General features: G+C 37.5%; 1 protein-coding gene across 2 annotated transcripts in view; it reads left to right on the top strand.

Moving 5' to 3' along the window:
* Positions 1-25,571, top strand: part of hpse2 (heparanase 2) — a 76,778-nt gene that overhangs the window by 14,876 nt on the left and 36,331 nt on the right. The gene's annotated exons all lie outside the window — the stretch shown is intronic.

Raw genomic sequence — 25,571 nt, 5'->3', positions numbered from 1 at the left:
TTTTGTAAGAGTGTAGCTGCTGTACCCATGTCAACTTCAGAGAGAAAACACTCTGGTATTTCCAAGTTCACAATAGACCTGTATTTCATTTTTGGAATGATATGATCTTATAAAGCTGATTGCTTTTGATGGGGTCAGTGTTGTAGTTATCTTGGCAATATATCTGTTAGAACTATTCCAAGAGGAAATATCTTCAGCGGAGAGAAATATCTCCTATTAAATGGTGTACAGTTGAAGAAGATGACCATTGAATAGGATTAGTATTTTATATGATCATGATGAAAGAGGTGCCTTTATATCCAATGCAAACTATGCTCTATTGACTCTTGGATTCGTGGCTCCATGGAAGATATTTTTTCTTCAGCTCTGATGTATGGTCAAGTCCAATAACATAATATCTCTTCATTCTTCAAACACAAAGCAATCATACAAGGGATTCGTTTAATCGTTGAAGTAGTGCTGGGTATCACATTTGTAGTGTTTTTGCCGATAAGCTCTGTATCTGCCAATGAAAGGTTGTCACAATTCCCATCAGGTAATTGAGAATGAAAGCAAATGGGAAATTATCCGACCATGAAACATTAAAATAATAGATTATGCGGACAGAAATCATGCAGAAATAGCTTTGTTCCTTATACAGTCTTTGAAGGTGATGCCTTTTGATATTCTGTAATCAGTTTTTCCAAACCTAACTCGAAATTTCTTGTTGGAAACTTAAAACGTTGCGAATGGGCGTGCCGATTCCCATACACATTGCATCCACAGAGAACGAGATTAGAAGCCGTCCAACGTTTGATCTTGAGACATTGGACTAGACTACCTAAGTGAATCCAGGCGTTTTCCATGAGGTCAGTGGTTAAAGCTGGCTTTAGGTCTGAATAAGGCATTTCCCATAATGTGTCTCAGCCCCAGCTGCTCCAGGCAGTGAGGAGGACGACTGTCCACCTGTCTGGAGGGCAGCAAACAACAGGTGCACTCAGTTAAAATGATACAGCCTCCACAGGAACAGCCAGTCTGGAGCCTCTCAGGACATTCAAGCCCACTGGCACTAAGGATTTTACCTCTGTTTAATCAATTAAAAAAGTACAAAGAGATAGACAGATGAGAAGGATTGCTTGAGGTTTAAATATAATAGTGTAAAGGAAAATATCTCCAAGGTTAAGGTGTGTTAGAGTTTGTAGCTTATTTTAATGAATTCTACAAATTCTAGCCTTTTAACAGGAACTGACCAGGAAATGTGTGTTTGGTGCTGGATGATTTCTCGTCATTGCTCTACAAGGGTGGTGATGAGGGCATGGACTGCCTTGGACAGGAGAGTAATCGTTAGGATTGGCTCAAAGTTGGCTTGGTAGTGTTGGATTTTGATTTGGTTTGAAGATGAGTCATGCTACAGAATGCAGAATGTAGAAAGTTGGGAAACAAGACTATGGTAACATAGGCATTCATGGTTTCCCCCAGAAATTAGCATAGGCATGGTAGATTGTCGACCAGGGGGGTTTATGGCCACAGTGGATGAGATTAATCAAAATACTGACTGATTAAACACTGTGGTTAACCAGTCCAGAAAATACTCACGGAAGATACATAAGCTTTTCCTCTGCTCAACAAATACAGTTAGGTCCATAAAGCAGTTAGGTCCATAACTGAAGGCAAAACGGCCCAAGAACAAGCAGGAACTAAAGACAGCTGCAGTGCAGTCCTGGCAGAGCATCACCAGGGAAGAAACCCAGCATCTGCTGATGTCTATGGGTTCCAGACTTCAGACAGTCATTGACTGCAAAGGATTTGCAACCAAGTATTGAAACTCACATTTTAATTAATGATTATGTTAGTTTGTGCAAATACTTTTGAGCTCCTAAAATTGTGGGGACCACATATAAAAATGGGTGTAATTCCTACATCGTTCACCCAATATGCATGTAGCTACCCTCAAATTCATGATGGAAGTGTACACTTCAAGCACATTCTTTTCATTTCCATTGTGGTGGCGTACAGAGCCAAAATGATGACAATTGTGTCACTGTCCAAATATTTATGGACCTAACTGTATATGATATTGAATGCTTCTATGTAATTGTAAACTATTTTCTGTTAACCTGGTGTGTTCAAACATCAGGAGGGTCATTCTGTCATTATTGTTTTATAATATTACTTTTGGAGTGCAAGGGCAATTTTCCTTTGTTTGAGATAAAGTTGAAAGGTTATTTGTTTCAATGAAATACCTCTAAGAACCCTACTAATTGTCCCAATTATCATGGAAAAGGAAGTGCAAAATAGCAATGAGCAAACAAAAAACTCATTAATATAATCTGGCCCAAATGAGAGCAATTTAAGTACGACTTGAATGAAACATTACAGAAGACTATTTTGTTTTCATAATTATTGCAGCAGAAACAGAGCATTGTCTACATTGCAGGAAGAGACATGAACTACTGGAATGAAGACCACAGCAAACATGAAATTGGCTTTGTCTTCCAGGCAGAATGTGGGGCAGAAATTGTTATTTTGGGGGGAAATCTTTTGAAACGACTAATATAGAGACACACTTTTTCATTATGCCATTTCCATTGGTATTAAGTAAATACATGTTTCCCCCCTGTAGGATTTCATTGAAATACAGAAGGGATCCTTATCCGCATTTTCCACTTTTCTCATATTCTTTAAAAAGAAAAATATTCTTATATATAAAATGCCCAGTTGGCTGTTCAAATTTGTTAAAGCACTTTTAAATCACTTTTTATTTATTTATTTATTTTTTAATCTGGCTAGTCTAAAAACCAAATTCAGTTTGCATCTGTAGAATCTGTGATCATGGCCAATCTTTGCCCAATATTTTTATTGCTGAACAGGGCCACATGACATTTGATTGGTATGGTGTGCAATCCCTATGACTTTCTACAAATATTTAAAATAAAATAAAAACTATTGGGGCAACAGATGAGAACAAAACTGAATTTGTCATTGCATATGCTCACAATATGCTTCCATAATGTTTGCCAAAACTCAAAGGAATGTTGATTTAATACCCGAACCTCCACAGTATAAATATAAGTTCTCTCTTCTTGAATTTGCTAAATATGTCATTTAAATTAAGAAACGCGTGTACTTATTTTGAAATCTGAATAACTGGCAGTGCGGGCCTCAAATGAGCCAATATGGACTGTTTTGCTTGAGAGCTCCAAGTCCTCTTCCATCAGATAAGGACTCTGTAACTTCCCTGTTCTAAATAATATGTCTGGGAAAAAAAGTAATGTGTGTCACTCTATTTGTTCAGTTAAGTAAGATTTCCAGGTCCCAAGGCAAAACATACCTCCTTCATTACAGACAGACAATTTTTATTTCCCTAATTTGACTCTCAGGCTGTCAGTTGTTATTTATGAGCACGTTCTGGGAACCTGAATATTTATTCCTCTTTTTTAAGGAATTGTAACAATTATGTTTATTATTAATAAGAGCTCTGGGGAGTCCTGGAGCTGGTGCCTTCCGAGGCAGTGAGGTTGCTCTGTGGGTTAGATTTATTGTGCTGGAGATATTACCTGGCAGGTTGAGTATTACCAGCCTTTTGTGGGACAGATCCCACCCTGGCCCAGTGCTCTGTGCTCCAGAGGGTCCACAGGTCCCCCTGTCCTTTGAACTTGCGCTTTAGTGGTTTAATAGTAAGAGCCTCTATTAGTGTTAAATTGGCCTCTTTAAGGTTTTTCCAAAGTGACTATTTACTTAAGTTATTTGTTTAATAATTCTTCAGCTCAGACAGCTAGGTAGCTGACACAGATCCCATTAGCTTCTGAAGATGAAAGATCTCTTGTTCACAGATTCAGTTCAGCTCATCAAAGCCTAGTAGATAGGTTAGATGGTAATACATAAAAAGCATGGATATATACTATAGATATCATCTTAAGAGCCTACTTTTTATACATGTTTGACATTTAATATACTGTTTCATTTACAACATGGTCACTGATATTCTTAATATATTGTGAAAAAATGTAATAATTGTCGGTTTGTTTGGTCAAATAACCATCAATACTTTCATTTCAATTTTGTTTCAATTCTGCCCAGATGTAAGTGTGTTTCATGGATGCATGACATTAAATTAAGTATTAACTCTGTACAGCTGCTTTTGAGGTCAACATACTTGATTCTAATAATTGAATCTAATCTAATAATTGATTCTAAATAAATATTAACTGTTTAAATACAAGTTGTGTAGTAACAAATGTTCCCAACAGAAAGCATATAAAATACAAAGGAGAATACATGTTTAAGAATTTCTGATTTAGTTTCAATGTAGTCGTAATAATCAAAATAAATGTTATAATATATGTTTTGTTCTTTTACCACTTAAATAATACACACTGGTTAAAAAAAGCATTTAGAATATAATGTTTCTTCCAGTTATCCTGAACTGGACACATTTGTTAAGAAAACTGTGGAAAAAAAATCTAAATTAAATATTAAATACATTTTATTATTATATAATTTATTATATTATAATAAGTAAATTAATTTAGTAAACAGCAGTTTGTAAAATTATATCTGTTCCCTCATTGGTGACATGAAAAATATTACTAGGAAGGTTATTTAAATATTACAAAATTAATATTTTTTCAGATTTCTCTAAAATAAATGAATATTCATTTTCATCTGCCAATGAGCAAACTCCCTAACTACATAAAAAAATTCTGGCATGGATACCTTTGATACCTTTGTACGGTGTGTTTCTTGGAGATTCAGAAATCAACATATTTGCATTTAAAAAGGTTTCTTTTTATTTTTTTTTGGTTTTAATGTAGATTTACCTTTTATACAAAATCTGCTTAAATTCATATTGATTTAACTGTGTAGGTGGAAATGCTGTTTACACCCCCACAGAGACACTGGATATTTCAGCTCAATACAACAGCATGTCAGGAGCTTCAGTGATAAACAGTCAACATCAACAACATCAGGCACATTGTTATACTTATTAAAAAAATCAGATTAGAAGATTATAATTTTTAATGTGGGATTAGAAAGATGTTGCTTCCTGATCTGACAGTTTAACTAGTGCAGCCACATCATATTGCTGTACATCATTTTCATGTTGGCTAATTAAAAGTGGACAGAATAATTGTGGGTCTACGAAACTCAGTCATAAACAGTTTTTGAACAGTCCAAATATTGTTTGTGTATGTGTAATATATATATATATATATATATATATATACACTCACCTAAAGGATTATTAGGAACACCATACTAATATTGTGTTTGACCCCCTTTCGCCTTCAGAACTGCCTTAATTCTACGTGGCATTGATTCAACAAGGTGCTAAAAGCATTCTTTAGAAATGTTGGCCCATATTGATAGGATAGCATCTTGCAGTTGATGGAGATTTGTGGGATGCACATCCAGGGCACGAAGGTCCCGTTCCACCACATCCCAAAGATGCTCTATTGGGTTGAGATCTGGTGACTGTGGGGGCCAGTTTAGTACAGTGAACTCATTGTCATGTTCAAGAAACCAATTTGAAATGATTCGACCTTTGTGACATGGTGCATTATCCTGCTGGAAGTAGCCATCAGAGGATGGGTACATGGTGGTCATAAAGGGATGGACATGGTCAGAAACAATGCTCAGGTAGGCCATGGCATTTAAACGATGCCCAATTGGCACTAAGGGGCCTAAAGTGTGCCAAGAAAACATCCCCCACACCATTATACCACCACCACCAGCCTGCACAGTGGTAACAAGGCATGATGGATCCATGTTCTCATTCTGTTTACGCCAAATTCTGACTCTACCATCTGAATGTCTCAACAGAAATCGAGACTCATCAGACCAGGCAACATTTTTCCAGTCTTCAACTGTCCAATTTTGGTGAGCTTGTGCAAATTGTGGCCTCTTTTTCCTATTTGTAGTGGAGATGAGTGGTACCCGGTGGGGTCTTCTGCTGTTGTAGCCCATCCGCTTCAAGGTTGTACGTGTTGTGGCTTCACAAATGCTTTGCTGCATACCTCGGTTGTAACGAGTGGTTATTTCAGTCAAAGTTGCTTTTCTATCAGCTTGAATCAGTCGGCCCATTCTCCTCTGACCTCTAGCATCAACAAGGCATTTTCGCCCACAGGACTGCCGCATACTGGATGTTTTTCCCTTTTCACACAATTCTTTGTAAACCCTAGAAATGGTTGTGCGTGAAAATACCAGTAACTGAGCAGATTGTGAAATACTCAGACCGGCCCGTCTGGCACCAACAACCATGCCATGCTCAAAATTGCTTAAATCACCTTTCTTTCCCATTCAGACATTCAGTTTGGAGTTCAGGAGATTGTCTTGACCAGGACCACACCCCTAAATGCATTGAAGCAACTGCCATGTGATTGGTTGGTTAGATAATTGCATTAATGAGAAATTGAACAGGTGTTCCTAATAATCCTTTAGGTGAGTGTATATATATATATATATTTTTTTTTTCAGTCATGATCCTTCCAGGACAGTCTAGATTTGAATAGTTCTGAGCAGATCTGTGCAGATCATATTAGGAGATGCTGAAGGAAGCAGGATCTGACTGTCACCCAGTCTCTTTAGCTGTGTGTAGCTGCTGAGAGTGATTTTCACTCCTCCTGCCATATTCTCTTCAGCTGGTCTTTGGTGTTCACAAACAGTGGGGAGATTTGTGGCTCCTGCACATCTCACTAGAAGAGTTTCTCGCTCCAAAGGGTATTAAGTTTCTGTCTTTTGGTGTTTTTATGTTATGCAGCTGCTGTTGCTTTGGTCCTGACAGTGGACATCTAATTAAACGAAAGGAGACATTTTACTCAGTGGGTCTTCTCCTGGAAAAGTAAAATATATGAAATCTGTCCAAAAAACTTTGAGTTATATATGAATTTGGCTCTTTTTCCATATTACCACCTGTTAGCTACATATTATTTATTATTTATTTATATTTAGTGGTTGTTTTGATGTTTTAAGACTTGTCATGGGTCATTTTTCATCTTGCAGATTCCCACTGAGGTTGTTCCATGGCTGCACATCTATAGATGTGGCACTAAGTATGGAATATGGCACTAAAGGAGTGTGGCGTATGGACAGTAGTGTGGAGTAGTGGTCAGGGCTCTGCAGGCTGGAGTGGAGGCTTGTGAGTTCAATCCCTGATGGGGGCACTTCTGTTGAACCCTTTTGGCAATGTCCTTTACCTACAATTGTAAGTCACCCTGGATAAAGGTGTCTGCTAAGAAATCAAATAATAATAAAGACTTTTGCAGAACATAACATATAAATATTGTTGAACAAGACATGTTGTCTACCCTGTCTTTTTCATTAAATACTTTTGAATTCTCATACCTTAATGTAATCAGATGCCAACCTGTTTCTTTAACATGATTAGGATGGGCACATTATAGATGAAAATTAACACCTGTTATACAAAAATATGTCATCTGAATGTATGATTTACTACACTGTTAGAGCCCAGGCAGCTGAAATAGAGATTTCATATTTGATCATGGGCACTTGAATATTCTATTGCATTGTAGTTCCTAAGCTGAGTTTTATTTAACTGTTAACCCATAGATGTGACTGCAATGACTAGTGTCTAGCAGTGTCTGCTAAAATGTAGTAAAATGAATGTGCAGCTCAATTGGATGTGAATTATATATGGGAAATGGGAAATGTTTCGGACAGTTTAAAGTTATTGATTACCCATCATAAATTAAATTAAAATTGGGGAAAACAGGTGCTTTCTGGTAAGTGGTAACATGGAGGTATTCAGTACTATGCTGAATACCATAACTTGTAAATTATTACATTAAGTTATTCTTTGAAAACTGAAGCACAGATCCAGATGTTGAAAAGATTAGTTATTCAAGGGCCATGTCTTTAATGGGGAAGTGTCACATAACACTGTATTTACATGCAGGCCTGCCAGTATAAGAATAATATTGTATCAAGTGATCTTATTTTCCATTTTTCAAGCACAACCAGTGAATTAAAAACAAAAGGTATGGTTTCTGGAAAGGCTGGAGTTAATAAAAAGATTCTAAATTGAATTAAGAGACTCTTATTATTTACTGGAGATGTTTCTTATTAAAAACAGGAGTTATCACTCCTCTGGTATAGCACTGTTCCCAGACAGGACATTGAAAATCAAGGGGTATCTTTACTGAGACTGTTTTACAGCCTTGGGCACCACATTATCATATTTATTATCTTGGTCCAGTTCTGCTAGTATTTCTTTGGCTGTTTTCCTTTGAGATATACATTTCTTCTCTCCTAAATTCTTGTGACTATGGATTTAATTTGAATTCAGCTTTCATTTTTTATTTTATTTTAACATCTACTGGTACAAAAAGGATTTCTTGATTGAAGGACATCAAGCCGTATTGCCTTGCTTTATAAGCAGGTTGAAATTGGGCTAAAGCAGGCATTGCAAGTTTAAAGTGGGTCTAGGTTAAAGGTCAGTTAAACATAGGCTTGAAGGAATGGGCAAGAGGCCGATCATTCCCTTGTGGAAAAAAGTTTTGTAACAGTTGGTTAATTAAGGTTAGCAGAATTAAATAAACACGCATATCTTTTTCTTTCTGTGAGTTTTGGAGGTCTTTCTGGAAAAATAGTATTATAAACCACCCTGTAGATGTATTTGAAAGATTATGCCAATCATATGAATACATATCCTTAATGCATTATGTTTTCAGAGTGATTGACTGAAAAGCAGGAATTACTTTGCATCCTTTTCAGCAAAACCATACCATTTTGTTTGGGTTTTTATAAATCCATAACATTTTGCGTGTGGAAACTGAAATTGACTGTTACTGCGGGGGTAAAATTTAATTATATTTTTGTGCCAATGCTGAAGGGCTTCTATTCAGCATGGATAATACATCGTATGTGAAGTAAACTATTACATTACATTACATTTAAAAATACATAAATCGTTATTGGAGTGTTATTGTCAGTTTACATTGTATTTGCAAGGTAATTTTGTTCCAGGTGCAAGTAGTTTTAGTAGCCTTATTACCCTGATGTTACAGGGAAGCTGGGATTATACAATACTTATCAGAGTTGTTCACTTTAGCAGGAGCTGTTGAGGAGCAGTGAAGTGGTTCTTCATATTTCATATAATTCAAAACACACGGAAAGAATAAAATAAGTCCAACTCAAAAATTTGATTTACGAAAATACCAGTACAGAATTAAAGATTCAAGAATAGTTACTTTTAATAAGAAAGCATATGAGGAAAACAATGTAAGAAGGACAATTTTGAGTGTACAGAAATGACTGATGTTTTCATATATAAACATAAGTTTGTGCATAATGCCATGATGGAAAATTAATCCACTCCAATCAAAATGATAATTAATCAGTGTGTATTTTACCAAACAATAGTGTGTCATCAAATAGAATCCAGATTTATGCAATAGTTTAAAGATTAAATTGGTGGATACTGATTGTTGATCAAACCAGAGGGATATCCATGGAGGCCGAATTGATTTTGGAGGAGTGGCTCTTTGTTTAAAAGTTCATATTTATAAGCTGCACTGCCAGGCTTTTGACTTGGTGCATCTCTTCATCCAGGAATGAGGGGAGGGTTATCAATCAGAGAGCTCTCTGTTCAGAGAAATGAACCACACTGCAGAATAATGAGGTTCAATATGCCACCTGGATTCCACGTATTATGAATGTTAAATTTTGCAGGCATGGAAAAAACAGAATGTCTTTTTCCCTGACATTTTTTAATAAGTCTGTAAGTGCATAATTAAATTTGTTCTGGTCTAGGAAGCATGGAACAGGAAAAGTAAAATTGAATTTTCTGTGGTATGTTACATGGACTGATGCTTCATGCAAGAGGGGGCTGAGGGGGTGGGGGTGGGGTTATTCTGAATGCTTCTGGGAGAAGGAAGCCAAAAGAAACCTTTTTCCTGGTCCTTTTTAATCTTGAACTTGACTGACAGGACCTGACACCTCTAAGCAGGACCAGATGTCCGCACTGCTTCCAGCTCTAACGTGGTACATCAGAAAGCCAGAGGTTTAAACCGCCTGCTGCAGCCTGTCTGCCCTTCTGAAAGTGCAGCAACCTTGTGAGATCTCTGCTCATTACCACCTTAATTATCCATATTTCCTGATGTACCCCCTCTTGAACAGGCAAGAACAATCTCAATGTATGCACAAGGGAAATAGTGCCAAGATTGTGCAAATCCCACATGAGACAAATGAGTGTGAACAAAAACACTACCATGATGGTTAGGATTAATCAAGCGGCTCCATGGCATTCATAAGTCTTTGCTTTTCATAAATCTTAGCTCACGTGTGTTAATAAATATTCATCTGTTAGTCTCCTATTTTTTATTTATTTACTTAGTGTGATGTTAAATGCTTCCCCACACCCATATTTTAACATGCATACATACAAGCATGCATGTGTAAAGTAAGTTCCTACAATTAAAAAGCTTTTGATAACTGCTGTATAAGTCGCTTAATCAGTCAAGTCAAACGCAAATCCAATAGTATTTCTAATAGTAAGTTAAACATTTCACATGTAAGACAATGACATGGTAAGCTGCATTCAATTCATATATCCAATGTATATGATGAAATTACTTTGCACTATGCTTTAACTACAGTGGTTGTCAGGTGTTCAATGTGAATGGTCCTTGTGAAAATCAACCAAAAATTTAGACTTTCTTTGCATTTTGTAAATGCTTCCCTTCACTTGGTGAATGTAATGTAAAAATTTAAATATAAAATCATATTGCTATATCCTGTGACATTATATAAATGAGTACTGAACAAAGATATTAAAAAGGTTTTAAGGTGGCTGTTCTGTAACATGCAAATAAGTTGTGAGGTGTCCATTATTTCCATTTCAGGGTGTTCTTCCCTAAAGAAACTGTGCATGTCTTTGCATTGTGATTTCCTGCAAAGTTTCTGTTGCTGCTTATTCTTTTCAAATGACATTGTCACTGACTCGCTTCAGTCATTAGAAACTTGCATGTGAATCTGTGGTGACAAAAAGGTTTTCAAGGCATTGTGTTCCCTTTGTATCGACCCTTATATGCTAAACAGCCAATAAATGAGTATACTGTGGTAGAAAATGCAGACATTTTCTCATAGCAGCTGCCTCTTCCACCTTGAACACCGTTTATCCTCAGATGACTGATACTGGTTTCATTGAAGATACTGTCTAGAAACAGTGTGGATTTATCCAAGCTCCATTTCCATACAAAGACGCATGTTTTGATGACTGGCATCTTTGGAAGGTATTTTTAAGGTGAAGGTTTAGGAAATGTGCTGTAATTAGAAAACATCTGGGGAAAACATGCTTTATGGTGCTGCAGGCAACACGTAACCCAGATCTGTCAGAGCCCGTTATTACAGAGACCTCCTCATTACACAGGTCATTGTGGTGGGCATGGCTGAATGGCAGCGCACATCGAGACTCTTGGGCAGTGCATTGCCACACCCTGATTGCTGTAGCTTACACTGGGATGAGTCGGGACACCATGAGGGCATGGCTTCTGTGCATGACTGTGTCCTAATGAGGGCAATGATGGTACTTCAGGGTTTCCTGCAGCTGTATTCAGGCCAAAATCAAATTGAATCAAAAAACAAATGCATGAACGCCAGGAAAAAAAACTGTTTTATAACACACAAGCTAAAGAACTTTGCTATTGCTCTGACCCCCACTCTCGTTCGCTATGGCTACAGCCCGCCCCCGGTGCTCCAGAAACAAAGTGCCCCGCAGATGCAGAGTGTGCACTTGTAGTACAGTCCAGATCACTGAATATGAATTGCATGTCATTAAACAATTTCTAAACATTGGGGGAATGTGAGGGAATATATAAACCTTCCCCTTCAAAGTAGTTTTAGTTAATTTGATCTATAATGAGAAATTGAAATCTATGAGTTGCACAACAGCACTTCAGGAAGTTAATCTCCAAATGTTTATTAATCGTTTCAATAACTGCTTTCTTTTGTCCAAGTTCAAGAGGGTCTCATTCGACTTGGATTTGTTTTGAAGTGATTTGTGTTTTGTTTTAGTTTGATGTCCAAGTTGTTTGTATTTTCAAAGAAGTCTAATAGTTTTTACCAGAGACTTCAGAAAAATCTAAGTGTGTTGTCCTATAGCTTTGCCATGTCAGGGGTCTGCAACCCTGAGCTCGGAGAGTCTTGTGGTCTTCTAGTTTTTGAAGCTAATCTGTGAATGAAATTCAGGTAAACCTGTTTCTACGTAACCACCTAAAACTATAGTTATGTAATGTTGCTCTTCGGGACTATGGTTGCACACCTCTGCTATAAGAAAATCAGTACTTTAGTTCCTATATTCTGATGAGGGATTGGTTCTAACTTCACTGTGCCTCAAATATGTATCAAAGCAGGGATCAGTGTGAAGACTGGAGAAATAGGAATTTTAGATGAGATAGGGAAGGGGGAAACCTAAAATAATGTGAACTTCGTCAATGATGGAAGATTATATCAAATTGAAGAAAAAATAAAGCTTAAGAGAAGATCTGGATCTTTTACCACAAAATCTAGCAGTGTCAGAAACGGGGACCAGAAAACCCTTCCATGACATCTGTTAGAAATGAGGAATGTCCATTTATTAGATGAAAGATCTGTTTTCCTAGGAAGCCCTCGATGCCAAACGACAAGAGCCCAGGGTGATCCCCAAGTCACCATCTCGACTGCCGTTCCGCTTAATTACAACTTTTTTTAAATGACAGAGCAATCTCGGTGCAATTATAGCATTAGAGCGGGGGAATGAAGACCAGATCCCAATGCTCTCTGGTATTCATGGGTCTAGAGGCAGGCTGTTTGAACATGACAGCGTGACAGATCGGTGACGGGCAAGATGTGAGTGCCTGGGGACAACCCCCTTCATTACATTAGCACAAATAGTTTTAACTCTTAGGATTTGTTATTGAGGAGAGACTCTTTAATCATTGACATCTTGTGCAGCAGTAGCGCTCTTGTACAATACGATCCCTTTCTGAAATGTACCAAATATATTGAAATGATTGACATAATTACACTCCTATAACATGCATTGGTAAAAAGGACTATTTTCCATAAACAAACATTTAATGAATCAGAAACAACAACAACATAGCTGTTTTAAGCAGACTATACTGTAATTTTCTCGGATAGTTCTTATTTGATTTGAAAGGATTTCCATCAGTTCAAAACAGCCTTTTCTGGCTTGGGGTGGAAAAAATGTGCCATTTGTCAGTCTATAATTTTATAGACTAAGTGCAGTCACTGGGATCATAATGTACTTCTACTGTCAAATCGCTCTGATTCTTCAATTGTATTTTACAAAGCTGTCAGTGTTGTCATAATATTGGCTTTGCTCCATCAGTTAGACTGAAATTAAGCCAATCTTTTTTTTATTTTTTTAACAATAAACACGCATTGGTGTCAATTATGGTGGATTTGCTTAGTTCTGGAAAGCCCTTATGAAGTGTAACCATTGAAACCTATCAGAATCAAAATATTGCTACATATATGACTTATAAACTACAGGAACCAAGCCAACCCGACTTGTTCAAAATATTATCAACCCTGTACTATCATTTTTGATGGTAAATATAATTTAAACTTTAAGCATCTTATGCTGCAGGAAGGGAAAACTCAGCTACTCTATTTATTGCAAAACATGTCTCATAAATCTCACAGTGCTAGACTTGCTCTACATCTTGCAAAAAATATATATTAATTGGTATATTCAAGCTCATTAATTAGAGTGTAATTCCATGATTTGTATGTCAAGTCTTAATAAATCTTGAAATGAAATTGCTGTTTTATTTTTATTTTTAGTTTGAAACTAAGATTGGTTAATGCAGAATGGGAAGTTAATTTGTCTCTGACTATGTAAAATACAATCCTAATCATTCCCCACAAGGACTGTTGATACTACCAGAGAACTAAAGGTTGTCTGCGCTCTGTTACTCTCGGATTTTGTATCAGCAGCAGGCTGGCTCTCTGGGGAAGACTGATTTGTGTATAGAAATGTGTGTGTATATATATACACAGGGGTGTGCACTGAGATGTTAACATATCATTCAGTCGTATTTCCTCCCGCCTGGCAGCACAGCACTAACAGAACGCCACACACGTCACATCACATCACACACAATGCAAACACTACACCGCACTTCCAATGAAATGAAAAACAGGTGCCCACATTTTTCACATTTTTTTAAAATGCAAGAACGGATTGGACCTGACCAATTCCCAGAATAAAATCTACCATCCCAAAGGAAAGTACATATGTAATGCATTGTTTGTAAACATACGTATATTTAAGTTGTATGACACGCTGTGTACAGTATGTAGTTGGCTGCATGTGTAGATCACCAGAGGCTCTGAGAGTCTATTAAAACCATATTTGCTTTCTAGTTAGGTATAAACTATGATGGAGTGAGTCACTCTGAACAAATCCCTTTTTTTTTTTTAAACAAAAAACTTTTTTTGTTATAAGACCTAAGTTTGTTTACACACTGGACACTGAAAAGTACTTTTATTGTCATGCACTGTGATAATGGAAAAATGTCATTGGGCAACACAAGCAAAAGTTAAACCTAGTTAAACCCAATCCGTGAGTTAAACAGTTTGGTCCCAGGATTTTATTGTCAGAGAGCTCCAAGCACTTCAGTGTCTTTGTTCAAATGGTTATGGACACTAGACACAAACCCAGGTCAAATGCAGAAACACAAAAATAGTTTTAATGGTTCAGACAATATGAATAAGGTCACAGTCTCTCTGAACCATTGCGTTCGATAGAGGTACTAGTACTAGTACAGTTCACAAGTCTTCTCATCTGCAAGTGAGCAACTTTACTTTAATTTATACTTCTGCATCATTTTCTTTGATTCACTTTAAATAGTCATTCTTTGTAGCTATATCCTTCTCTATGTATTGTCATGAGAAAAGATGTTCATTGAGTTGCAATTTATGTCATTTGTGACATATCCTCACATCCAGTAATGCAGGGTATTTCCTTATTGCAGTAAATAATTAGTTATGCAAGTGGAGTGGACTCATTGAATTTATATCAGGTCCACATTTTTGGCAGAAGTTCATCTCGGGACAGGAAATAGACATGGGTAATTTCCTGTGGTTCACACAGGTTTTTGAGGAAATTAAGCTGAAAATGATTAATGTAAAGTTTGAGGCTCGTTCAGAGCATGGACCTCAACACAGCCATGAAAGCTGCTATAGTCATTTTGTAGCACCAGTGCTGGTTTAGACACACGGCATGGTAAATAAAGCATTTTGTTGAACCACCAGAATTCTTAGACTTCGGCTGAACTGTATTTGCTTGTGATTATGCAAATAATACAAATTTGGAAATGGCAAACTTAATCATGGAAACGGATGTTCTGATTTTCAAATTGTAAGCCGAGGACTTGCGAACTGTAAGACAACTAAATAAAGTTTGTAATGAGAGAGTATTTTCGTTACAGGTGTTTTAATGCCAACGTGAATGTAACAGAGTTCTGTATTGCTACTCATGGGGCCTACATGGCACAGTATTGATTTTATATCTGATGACATGTGATTACTCATGCTTGTTGGTCTGAGGGGGTTGGGTGAGAATTTGATCAGTAAGTGCTCAGACCCAGACAACAGGTGCTGCCTGCTGTGAGGACTACAACAGCCATGTAAATCATACCTCTCCCAGCAGGTGGCAGAGTCATGCAGCGGGACAGCTATGGAGATTAGGGGATCATCCAATAAGCACTAAACACTTTTTAATAAGTTTACAGGCAACAGTGTCTCTCATATGATGAAACAATTACTCAAATTGTTGGAAAGCATGTTGGCAAGTAAAGTTGGCAAAAGTGTGCTCTTTTTTTCACAACATTTAAAAGTCAGACACTTTGGATGAAGTAGTCTGACTGGATTTGGAACTCTTGTTGGCTTCTAGAATGATGTAATCGTATAATTGCAGCCCAGGCTTCTTCTCAGTTGTTTGAGAGTTCCCAGTGAGATCAGGTGAGCTATAATTTGGAATCATGGAGCGTCCAGGACTGTAGTCAGAAGAATCTCTGTGGGAATAAGTAAAAGTAAAATACGTAAAGCATGAACCAAGATATATAGCATTAAGTTATTGCACCATAAGAGCTAGACCCTGACCATGGGACATGGGACATGGCATATCCTCTGGGTGTACCCCCTCTATGTTCTTAAGAGTTTACGAATTCAGAGTGTACAAGAGCAGGCCTTTGGTTGCAGTGGGTTTGTCATTGTTTTGGGTAAAGATCTGATACTAAGAGGTGTGCCTTTGAATGTAGATTTGTAATGGCATATATATTTTGTATATGTTTGAGACTTCAAGCTTCAGAGATCACTTGAACAAATTCCATTGTCATAATGAGCAAGGATATTGTATCAAGCTGTGTATACATGTATACAAACCGTACTGTAGGCGAGTTGTAGAGCGCCTATGATTTTCTAGCTCAGCTGTAACTAACTAACGTCTTTATATGCAAGGAACACAAAGGCAAGTGTTTTGGAATCTATTTGGCTGAAAAACGCACTTAACATGGGCTGTGGAAACTCATCTTGGTTTCATAAAACGACCGAAAAAGAGTTTTCAATTAATTTCTCTAAACAGTCCTATGTCCTGTCTACCACTGTCCCCGGAGGGTAGTTTTTGATCTCCGTTTAAAATGAACCAGAACACACACTGTAAGAGCTCTTTGCTCTGGAGGGTCTGAACCAGAGCAGCCTGCCATCTCTGTGGTGCTGGGTGGGGAATACCGTGACCTCCCTGAGTGAAATAAGAAACATGAGAGAGACTTCCAAACAAGAGGTAGCCATTCTTTCCATTGATGACCGTTTGATTCCTTGTTTGTAATTAATGCCATAAGATTTTGAACAGTCTTTCAGTCCACAGCGGAACAGTGTTAAAAACTGAAATGTTTAACAAATTTGTGTGTAATGCTTTCTATTGTGGATGGTATCAATCAAAGTATGATGAAATTTAGATGTGTTGAAATAAGTTAAAGTAATAGCTTATCCTATACTCTATGATCAAGCCGGTTTAACACCTTTCCAGGATAACACTTGGCATAGTTGCCTTTCATTTCCTATTGTATTCCTAATGCCTATTGTACAAAAATTACAATAGATTACGTTTGTGCAAACTTAATTTTAAACATATTTAAACATTTTATATTAAACATTGAAAATATGTAAAACTATAATTGACTAATTGTTGAAATGAAGACAATAATACCAAATAAATTAGAAATACCCCTATACATACCTTCATTAAGTATGTTATAAGAGAGGGCACTATGAAACCAAACTCTTTGACAAACATAATTTCTTGTAAATAATAAATATTAATGTTTAGACCAAATATTTAAACCTCAATTCTATCTCACCAATGTCCTTGTTTCCCTTAATAACAAGTGTTCAGGCAAGCAAAAAAGAAAAAAGGCTGTCAGTGCCGAGTGTCTGTTTTCATAGCATACCTGTTCTAATTGTGGGCTGTTAAACTGTCATTGTGCCCTAAACCCTGGCCCAGGGCCCCTCCTGTCAGCTGGCCACTGTGCTCCCGTACGTTTCAGGTAGCTGTTCTCTCCGACAAGATGACATAATGGCCAGGGATTTCGTTTGAACAATTGGCTTTATAATTAATTTATTATACTATTACATTATTTAGTTTTTACAAGGTTATAAAATGCAAAGTAAAATTGTGTTATTTGGAAAACAATTTACATGAGAGAAGTTGCCCAAAAAAGCAGTAGTTTGCTTAGTTCATGACAGATTACAGATTCAGTGCAAATTAGGATCGGTGGTGTCATTTTCAGCACATGTTGATTGGAGAGCAGTCTCCCCATATCTCACATTATGACTCCTTAGCTTGGAAGAAAGGAGTCAGAATGTGAAATAACCAACTAGTACTGGGACTATTAAAGCTAGCAGGACTGATTTAAAATGCTCTCCAACTTGCTAGCAGAGGTAAAGCATTAGACTGTGGCTTGGCAACCCTGCTCCTGTCTGCTACTGTGTCCTATTTTTTTGACCAACAAAAATGTCAGCGTATTTAAAGATTTAAGTAAATGTTTTGTTTTTCTGAATAAATAATTTCACTTGGGATACAGTTGTCTTCTAGGTTGTCTGTTTCTGCCAGACTTCTGCCTCACCAACATAGAAAGACATACTCTAGATGTGAGAGAAGTATGGTGTTGAGATCTGCGATCTGTTTCATATAAATGGGCCTAAATCAGAAGGCAGGTTAAATGAGCTTTCAGATGGAGAGAACAAGCTTTCTCAGAGGGTGGAAACGATAAACCCCAAGGGTGAAAAAAGAAAGAGAAATCCTGGACCGCTAAGCTACCAAGTCATATATTTTTGACAGATTTATTAGATGTTTAGTTTGACATTGAATAAAGAAAGAATGGGGGGAAAAGTGATAGTCACTAAATATATCATCTTAGCCTGTCTATGAACTGGATTCATGACATTAAAGTTTATTTCTCCCATGAAAGTGATACGTCCCTGACAAGACAGGGGGAAGAACAATGTGTGTGAAGGGGGGGAATCGCAAGGTCTAACACTTTTGGAGGCCCCCGGCCCCTGCAATTAAATTGTGGGGGGAAGCTGAGCAAGGCAATGTGGAGATCATTTAAATGAATCTATGTTTATGACTTACACTTTCTCTGTGTATTGGTGTGTGTGTGTTTATAAGGAGAAGAGGGGGTGCACAACCATTAAAAGTGAAGATATCTGAAATATCCTGTAATACCCTTAACAATTTAACTAATCACCGTTTTGAAACCAAACCATTTTCCTAAGATAGAAACACATCGCACAAGCCTGAGTGAAAGCTTTCTGCAGAGAAAGGTTTAGTTCTTTCTGTAATACCTCGCAGACTCCAGCAGTACCCAGTCTGTGTGCTGACTGGGCCAGGCTCTGCTTGCACTTCCCACTGCTCTAGTCTGAGGCGGGGGGATATGGGGGTAAACGGTTTCACTTTGTGGAGTTCGGGAGCAGGCCAGACCCTGACTTTTTTTTTTTTCTCTCTGTTTCCCTCTTTTTGAGAAAAACCAGACCCCTCCATTGCTCGTAATTGTTGCTAAGAGAGGTACCAGGAAGTACAGGGTTCTCGTGGAGAAATAACTTCTTAATGTTTAACATGTCTTTCTCCCGCTGTCCTCTCCAAGTCTATTTAACCCCTTCCGTTCTGTGCTGCCCAAAAGATGAACAACAGAACATGGAAATTAGCAGAACCGCCTTGATCCGCTTTGTTCACTGTGAACCCTTTTCCTACATCTGACAAAAATGTCATTCCTAAGTGATCTAAGGCAAAGTGCAGAATTATAAGGCATTAGGTTACTGTGAAGTGAATAAACACATTCTGAAACAACGCCTGTGAAGCTGTCATGTCCTAATGGAAGGGATTCCAGCCCAAATCCGTAGAGAATAGTTCTGCAGGGTTTATGGGACGTGTAAATGGTCGAACTGTGGAGACTCAGAAGACTTGTAAACATGTGATAATTAATCACATCATTGTTTGCCGTGTCATTCAGAGCTCGGCTGTAACATAAACCAGAATGTAATATGGTTTTATAGATGCCAGCTTTCAAACAAAGGATTGGACTGAACTCATTCTGCTGTGTAGCCTATTCATACTGGATGTCATCCCTTTCATTCATCTAATTAGGCCTTTCTGAATTCCATGATACCTTTAACGCTGTCAGTATTAAGTGTGTTAGTTTTCCTCTCAACTGGTGTATTGATAGAACATGGACGTGGGGGTTTATTCTGACAGAATATCAGGTATGGTGTTTGTTGTCTCGGTACAGTGGGGATTCCCAGTCATTGTCCTTGGGAACTGGTTTATGTTTCAGCTGAGCTCTCCACATACTTATTTGAACCCTGGAAAGTCAGCTTGCTACATTTACAAAAGTATACCAACATGTAATTTTGTTTCTTGTTGATATCATTCAAAACCCTCCTGAACTTCTCTGTGTTGTGAAACAATATTATTTATAGTTGATCAGCTATACAAATGAGTCTCCGTTGCTTTGCTGGGTATCTGTACACAGTTTGGGTAATCTTTTGTGTCTTCACAGAACACACACAGAAAATATGCATGCCAGATCTGCAGAATAAGATATGAATCTTCAGCATTATGAGCAAGTCTGTTAATGTGACATCATAAACAGATGTTAGACTTTTGAAGTCCCTGCCAGTTTGTTTTAGATAGGGTGTGTGTGACAATAATGCAATTCAGCCATTCTCTCCTCTTCATATGAGAGTATTTCACAGCTTTTTCATTTAGCTGTAAAATATATTGCTTCAAAGCCCAGACATTTAGAGGACCATTTTACAATATTTAAATATATATATTTTTATACCTAACCAATTGACTTTAAAATATTAGATCACTGAAAATGCCAGCACATGAGTTTCACCAATAGTTTTAAATAATCATAATGGACTAATTAGTAAATAGTTAAATTCAAGGTTGAGGCTAGTAAATTGGATCTCAACTAAAACAAAAACTAGGACACTCCAGGTTTGGATCAGGAATGAAGTCAGCTCCCTGGCAAGGAAACTATTATAAGGACATAGTTATGAAGCCACTTTAATTGTAAGACAAAAAACACCAATAAAAGTAATGCTTGGAATGACCATTTGGTTTCCTTTGTGTTGGTTACCAAACAAGTCTCATGAAACGTATTTCAAACAAATTCAGGCAGATTGGTAACCCCTCACCTCCTGCCCCCACCTTTCCTCAACTGGTCTGTTGCGTGACTGCGGTTGCTTCGTTTGTCCTGTGTTTTTTGTTTTTCCCTTGTTTGTTCCCTCACTCCCACTCTGCCCGCATAACCAGAACATGCCGGAAATCTCTCCGCCTTGAAGGGAATCTATGCATATGCAGATACTGGCAAAAAACAAAACAAAAAAACACTCTAAACAACATGTAAATTAATAAAAGGTTCCCTGTAACTTCACAAAAAGCCTGACAAGTGGAGTAATTAAATGTTGCTTTGATTGAAAACACTGTACTGGGAAATTCTGAATTTTCAGCTAACCCTCAGTGCTGGACGCAATTAACATGACTGCCAAATCCAAAATCGCTGTTGCAGCAATGAGCCGTAGCCTTCAGGAGTAGGCCCAGTGGTTCGCGAGTGGCAGTATTTAGCAGATAGCCACTGTGACATTCTCCAGACCCTTGCATTTCATGAGACTGAAGGAATGTGTAAAACACAGGTTGAAGGAAATTTCTCACACTCTAGCTTTCTTTCTACATTTATATAGCAGATCTCGTTTATCATACAGGCCTTGAGCCAGACCAGAATGTGCAGTGGTCACAGCTGAAGAGTGGGTTTCCAAGTCGTTAGAATTGATTTGTGTATAATCAGCTGCCTGGTAATGTACCAGTAAGCAGCAGGTACGGGCAGTTTGACTTGCTTCATTATGCAGAGAACATATCTGCCTGGCCACCAGAAGATCCGGTTTTGATCACTACTACATTACTAAACTCCCGAAATGTTTTTACAGTAGTGACCAACAGCAAAATCCATGACTCATACTGGTTAGGAGTCTTAATTAAGGTCTGTGTTTCTGTGGTCTGTATATTATTGGTTTAAGCATGTGGGACCGCAAGACAGTGGATTGTTTTGTAATGGGGACAGTTGTGTGAGCCAGCAGTGTGACAGTAGGCCAGTCTGCTGTTGCGTTTTATTCACTCCCCAGCTGCTGAATATTATCTGACACTGCTAGTTTTGGTTTGGTTCAGAGAGGCCGACTGCACCTCTCCCTGGCTGCCACACATTGGCAGTTTTATCACCACCTTTAATAAAGAGTCAAGGATACAAAATGGCATCCTTGTGACAGTTCAGAAGCTTTCTGATAAATGCTTGCATAGACTTGGAGGATATGTGTTTAGTGTTGGCTTTGTTCAATTCAATAAATGTTACATCGTTGTAGACACATTTTTAATTATAACCAGTTTTGCAATATTCTAAACTGGAATGCATTCAAATTTACATGTTCAAGTATTTTAAAAATAATTTAATTGCCTGACAAAAACCTACCAAATTCCAAACCCAAATGTTTTTGTGTCTAATGCCTTTTTGCGGGTACACTTTACACATGACCGATTTCTGCTCATTACCATGCCTGCAACACATTCTCCAATGTGATCTGTCATCTCAAATAAACTAAACCTCTCTGCGTATCCTCCAGAGGTTTGTTTTTCGTGTCAGTCAACGGAAAGACGGATGATCTCTCGTCCCTTTAAGGGTTGCTGTAGGATCTGGCTCACAGGTGTGCTCTCTGGCGGTGCCGACCAGAGGGTCATGCATGCAGAGGCTCGGGGGATGCTTGCTCAGGTGTGTTTGGGGCCTGGAATCCCTCAGCTCTCCACCACACCTGGTTCTGTTCTCTCTATATCCTTGACAACGGGACTCTGCTTTCCATCACAGCAGCCTTTGATACTTTTCTGTTTGTGTGAATGTTTAATATACAGGGGAAGTGCACACAGTCACCGCTGTACTATACATAGGTCTCTGAGTGTATTTACAGCCCATTGTGATGGGAGCTGAGAGGTAGTGTGGACTTTCTAATCGAAAACATTGCTGGCCTTCTGTCCTTCACAGGCATACATCAAGGGCTGATGACATCTGGAGGAAACGAATGACAGTGTCTTGAAAGCTTAAGCCTTGTAGTGTTGAACAGCAGAACAAAATGTACAGAAAACTATGCAGAGAGTCATTTTTAAATCATTTGTACCCTTCTAATTAGAAAGACCACCTTGCATCTTTTTTCTTTTCCTTTTTGAGTCTTCAGACAGATGTAGATTTATTCCACTTATAAATTCAAATTGAATTCCCAAATGACACACCTGATGATCCTAAATCATGAACACACAAAGTGGATTTTCTGTTGTTCTCCAATGGAATAGCTTTGGAAAGTTTGTGCTCTTGGGTGTATATCATTGTATAAGGAATTTAGTCTGGCTAGTTTCTGACAAGGCTTTAAAAATAGTAAGCGAATCTTGGAGAATGTTCACAAAACTAGAATTGGGCAACTCAGACCTACCATGATGTTTTTTAATTAAAGGTGCAACTGAGAGTTTGAAGTATAAAACAGTTTGACTTTTTTATGCATTATTTTATCATCTTGAGGACTGAACCAACAGTTTTTAAAACCAAGATAAATAAATGTAATCTTAAAATCTTTAAAACATGGCTTTTACTGGCATTCTGAACTGTAATACTCTGGGAACAATACAAGGCATTTGTCTATCAGGTAAATGGTATTGCTGCCCACACTGTAAACTATTACAATAAATCACTATGACACAGCATTTTTATAGCCAATGACCATCATGTTACAGTTGGTCTTTCATCAAACATTACTCACAGCAACCATGCAACAGCTCTCTTGCATCATGTGATCCCTTGAACCTGCAGGTGTCATGCACTTTTATCTTGCCTAGACCCCACCAGGCATGGAACTCCCCATTTACACCAACTACTTTGGTTTCCGCTAGACTAGTCTAGTCTACCGGGGAACTAGTGCAACACACATTCTCCTAATCATTGTGAAACCAGAAAACCCAGTACAGACTTTCATTACAACTTATTTTAATACTTCTAAGAACTTTGTTACATTACTGAAATTTCAGCACTAAATTATTGAAGATTATTATTGATAACGCCTTACTGATTAAACAGACTAATTATAGTGGTAACACTTTATATTATGGTGTCATTAATACATTACTTGTATACATTCCATTTATAAATTATCAATAAACCTTTATAAGACATTATCTATCATTTATAATAAATATGTAAAAGAAAATAGTCATTTGGCAGCTCCCAAAACACTATTTTGTTTTAATTCTGATAAATCATATATTTTAAAGGTTTATTAATAATTTATAAATGGAAGTATTAATGGTTCATAACTGTTTTATAAACTATGAATAATTTATTAACAACTCCATAATATAATGGCATAATGTCATTGCCATTAATAAAAGGATAATCCCATAATTTCTTACTTTTAAAATGTGTATTTTTTCCACAAACAATAACTTAGGCTGTGTCAACAGAAAAGAAATTGAATCAGTCAGAAAATAATTGACTGGTATTTCTATGAAAGCAAAACATTTGAATTCAAGCCACAAGTAGTGTGAATGGCAGGCCTGTTATAGACATTGTGGTAAGATCATGATTGTTTTCACTTTACATGTTGGCTCATAAAATAAAAAACAGGATTATAGGGGAGGATTTGATGGGCATTCTTCATCTTTATAATCCCATAAAGTTTCCAGGCCCCTTTACTGAGAGGGATGCCTAGCCAAGACACTTTCTGTGTTCCTTTTCTTAAAACAGGAAATGGGGTCAAAGTGCAGTGCAATGTTTATATTCCCAGCTCTGCTCTTAAAATATAGGGTTTCAAAACAAGTGCTAAGAGCAGCACAGAGCTGGAGATGCGGGGATACACAGTACCCTTGCCACACTTCTGCAAGAGGGAACACATGATGAGATCTCCCGAGCTGGGACTGCCAGAGCTGTGCTTATTGTGGAACAGTTTTAGACACCCCTGGCCCAAATTTATCCTTACTATTTTGTTCTATTCCTTATGGTGCCAGTGGAGTGCAACAATTGTTGGAGGGTTATTGGAATCTTGCATGTGGTGATATTTAAATAAATGTGTATCAGACACATTTTATTTGACAGTTTGTCATGTGGTATGATGTGGTGCAAAAGTAATCCTGAGACTAATAAGACAGATCTTTGATATGTTCATAAAAACACTACAGATATTGATACTTTTGTTTTTAAATAATTAAAGAAATGTAATTTAAATGTTTTAATGCATTTCTTGACATTACTTGATCCAGGAACATTCTCTATCGCTTTTGTTCAATAATTGTAATTAGTATCATTTTTTCCACTTGAGCACACACATCCATTGAAGTTATTAAATAAACAGCTGAGCTATGCGAGTTATGGAAATGTAATTATTCTTTAAGTATTTCCAGATTTCTAAGAGACCATTAGATGTGAAATGTATATATACAACTATTCCAAAGCTGTCTTCTGATGCTGGTGTTTTTCATGCAATGCAGAAATAGTTGTCAGGCATGACATAGCCATGAAATGTTTTCTTTACTGTTCAACTGTAAGCACGGTGTTGCTGTTTGCGATATGGTATGTATCATGTTGCTAGATATTCCATCAATGTTGGCAGTCGACTGTTGTTCAGGATAACACAATATATTCTAATAGAATGGTGCTCTTCCCAAAATTCCATTATACCATGAGAAATGTAGCTACACCTGTAATTGAAGGCTTGACCCTGTACTCATGGTAAAACAATGTAGCTTACTGTATACATATGCACACATTAATTTCCCATAAGCAGTAATATGGCACAGGGGTCTTGTCACGCAGTGCTGGGACACTCAGCCACCCCTCCTGGCACTGGGATTCATCTTAAATTCCATTTGTATGCAAGCCAAATGTGGGCAGGTGGAAACACTAATACAGACACAAATGCTTCTTGAATACAGTAAATCAGACTTGACCGGATCATATTTTCTTCTGGAATCT

Source organism: Amia ocellicauda, chromosome 20 (assembly GCF_036373705.1).
Source record: "Amia ocellicauda isolate fAmiCal2 chromosome 20, fAmiCal2.hap1, whole genome shotgun sequence".
Classification (NCBI taxonomy): Eukaryota; Metazoa; Chordata; class Actinopteri; order Amiiformes; family Amiidae; genus Amia; species Amia ocellicauda.
The sequence above is the reverse complement of the archived record's forward strand: the minus strand, read 5'-3'. Positions and strand labels throughout refer to the sequence as shown.